The sequence below is a fragment of the Arachis duranensis genome, chromosome 4, assembly GCF_000817695.3.
Source record: "Arachis duranensis cultivar V14167 chromosome 4, aradu.V14167.gnm2.J7QH, whole genome shotgun sequence".
Lineage (NCBI taxonomy): Eukaryota > Viridiplantae > Streptophyta > Magnoliopsida > Fabales > Fabaceae > Arachis > Arachis duranensis.
Genome location: NC_029775.3, coordinates 95,165,940 through 95,169,691, shown reverse-complemented (window position 1 = coordinate 95,169,691; position 3,752 = coordinate 95,165,940).

The following is a 3,752-nucleotide window of genomic DNA, read 5'->3' as shown; positions in this document are numbered from 1 at the left end:
ATCCTACTTGGAATACCACAGACAAGGTTAGACTTTCCGGATTCCCATGAATGCCGCCATCTATCTAGCTTATACCACGAAGATTCTGTTGGGGAATCTAAGAGATTTGCGCCCGGCCTAAGGTAGAACGGAAGTGGTTGTCAGTCACGCACGTTCATAGGTGAGAATGATGATGAGTGTCACCGATCATCACATTCATCAAGTTGTTGTGCAACGTATATCTTGGAATAAGAATAAAAGAGAATTGAATGGAAAATAATAGTAATTGTATTGAAACTTGAGGTACAGCAGAGCTCCACACCCTTAATCTATGGGGTGTAGAAACTCCACCGTTGAAAATACATAAGTGAAAGGTTCAGGCATGGCCAAATGGCCAGCCCCCATGAAGGTGATCAAAAGACCGAATGGTCAAAAGATCTCTAATACACTAGTAAAAAGTTCTATTTATAATAAACTAGCTACTAGGGTTTACAGGAGTAAGTAATTGATGCATAAATCCACTTCCGGGGCCCATTTGGTGTATGCTTGGGCTGAGCTTGATCTATCCATGAGCTGAGGCTTTTATTGGAGTTGAACTCCAAGTTATAGCATGTTTCTGGCATTCAACTCCGGGTTGTGACGTGTTTCTGACGTTTAACTCCAGACATCAACATGAACTTGGTGTTGATCGCCACTTTACGTCGTCAATTCCCGGATAAAGTATGAACTATTATATATTGCTGGAAAGCTCTGAATGTCTACTTTCCAACGCCGTTGAGAGCGCGCCATTTGGAGTTCTGTAGCTCCAGAAAATTCATTTCGAGTGCAGGGAGGTCAGATTCCAACAGCATCAGCAGTCCTTTTGTCAGCCTTTTTCAGTGTTTTGCTCAAGTCCCTCAATTTCAGCCAGAAATTACCTGAAATCACAGAAAAATACACAAACTCATAGTAAAGTCCAGAAATGTGAATTTAACATAAAAACTAATGACAACATCCCTAAAAGTAGCTTGAACTTACTAAAAACTACCTAAAAACATTGCCAAAAAACGTATAAATTATCCGCTCATCAATCTCCTTGATAAACGGATCTTGGTCCTTACGAGAGCTATCCTCATGAGAGGGTTGATTAGCTTTGGCCTTGAGATCGGCTTCGATTTTTAGGAGTTTGTCCTCCAATTCGCGGCGTCGCCTTATTTCGTTTTGTAGGTTTTTCTCGGCCTCTCGCTGATGTAGGGCTTCTTTTTCAAGTTGTTTCAATCGATCTTGAAGCGCCTCTATGGCTCCCGTGTTTGGAGAATTCCTTTCGTTGTTAAGTTGAGGAGTATCTTTTAGTGTAGTGTTCGCATTTTTGTGCGGCGTTCTATCCTTTAGATCTGAATCATGGTCGTTATCATGGTCGTCCGCCATGGTGATGAGATGACTTCCAGGTTCCCCGGCAACGGCGCCAATGTTCTGAGGGTTACCTGAAACTGTAGGTCGATCTTGGACGAGATCTTCTGTACTGGTCAGAGCTGACGTGTCTGGCTGGTGGATGGCTGCCGGAGCTGGCACGTCCGACTTGTTGGACTGATGGTGCTACTGATTCTCTATCACCGAAGGGTGGGGGGTACCTGCAAGGGACTTCGATGCTTAAGTTAGCAAGGGTATTAAGCAGGTTTTTAGTAGAATCAGAGTATGAGTTATACCTGGGTGCTCCAGTGTATTTATAATGGTGTGGAGTGACCTTCTTAGATAAGATAAGTTAGTTATCTTATCTTATCTTATCTTATCTTTGAGTGAGGTCATCTTAGCTTGGGATGCCTTTGGATTCGGGTCATGTTCCTCTATCTGGGCCCTTTACTGGGCTTTCCTGGCAATTTGGCCGAGCTCTTTGAGAAGAGGTCGGATAATCGGACCTGAAGAGGTCGGTTGCTCTGCCGTTGAACATCCCGGGTCGGACAGCTTGACCCAGGGTATGAACAACATCATTAATACACTTGCCCCTGATTTTTTCTTTTTTTCTTCGCATATGCATTACCCACCTTACTATTTTTGAAAGATCCTTCTTTATCCAAACAATATTCTTGTATATCATCTAACCAATGAAAATATTCGCAACAAATTTATTTGTTCTACCAAGACACAACAAATTCATAGATTAAATAAAGAAAGAGCATCAAAGTGAAATAAGAAGAGAAAACGAAATAAGTAGACACAATGCTATGTCTTCCCTTCATATGCAGAAAAGTTCAATTTTTATCTTTCATATAGGGCATCGCAGAAACCATCTATCAGAGTTGCTAGTTCTCTTCGACTTTAACGGAACTGCTGGGAGGCGACAAAAGCACGTTCTCTCATAAGTTTTGCTCACAAGCTCTGACATACCATCCACTCCAAAAGCTTCTGTTGATGAATTATTTCTCCCCATATCAGATTTTCCCTGACCTATGGATGAATTCATGTTTCAATCTGCAAAATTTGGGCAAAGCAAGTTTGAAAGCCCCAATTTAGGGTTTAGGGTAATGTTAGTATTAATTAGGGATTTTTCACCTATGAATTGATTTAATTGGTAATTACAGGGAAGTAATTAGTTTAAGTAGGTTGTCATATTAGCAAAAAATGATGGCCAGCTTAATATCATTCTCACCGGAGATGTGCTCCAACAAACACGAGGACCGCTTGTCAAATTTTAAATCAAGCAAGTACCATTTTGTCAATAACAAAGTCAGATACCATTTTGTCAGCGCTAGAGTATTTTGGGTACCGATTTAGTATTTATCTCATTATTTATTTATTATTTAGTGCGGATATGCGGATATACGAATCGGATACACAGATATTGAATATATTGATGTGATATCTATGATCCGATCTGATAAGAGTGCGAATTGGATACAGATAAATACCACAAATTTACGGATATGATCGGATTCATAAATACCCTAGTATGGAGTTGAATGTCATTATCCTCTATGTCTTCCTTCCTTCACCCACTGCCCACTATGTCTGAGTTTCTCTCAAAATTCAAATCAATGCCATTGTCCACTATATTTTTTCACTTCCAAAACTTTTGATTTCAACACTCCAAATTAATCATCTTCTACTAACCCTCACTATAAGATATCATCACTATAAAATCACTTTTATATTACCAATGAATAACAAGGATGAGGATTAGTCTCGATTGGAGACCCCCATAGCTTATGCCTTGCTATTTTGAGTTGTATTTGGATTTTTCTTCACCTTAATAAATGAACATATATAACATACTAAAAGTCTAAAAAAGACGAATGTTTTATATAGGACTAGAAATACAAATAATAAAGGGTAAATACCATATCCAATTTTTTTCATGAGACGTAACGTACCTTAATAATTCTTAAACCTTAATCAGGCCCCACCCACTAAGGAAAATGGACAAATCGACCCCTGCTACTAGATGACAAAAGGTTGCCGCTGACGTATCAGGTAACAGTGCCACATGTCACCTCCAAATAGTTGCAGGGACTAAAAACTCCCTCTCTACCCCTTCTTCTCCTCTTTCTATTCCTTCTCCTCCTCCTCATCTTTTTCAAAATTCCAACCTTGTGGCTTTATTTCTTCCTAGATAATGCACCCCTTTGTTTATTTTCTTCAAAGTCTTCCTTCCTTCACTCACTCATTTCCGATTTTTTTCACACAAACAACATTGAGCTTCCATTCCTTTATTAATGGCGGACACCATTGAACTTCTATTCCTTCATCAATGGAGGATTTCACTGCCACCCCTTTTACAACTACTAAACCTCATTCTC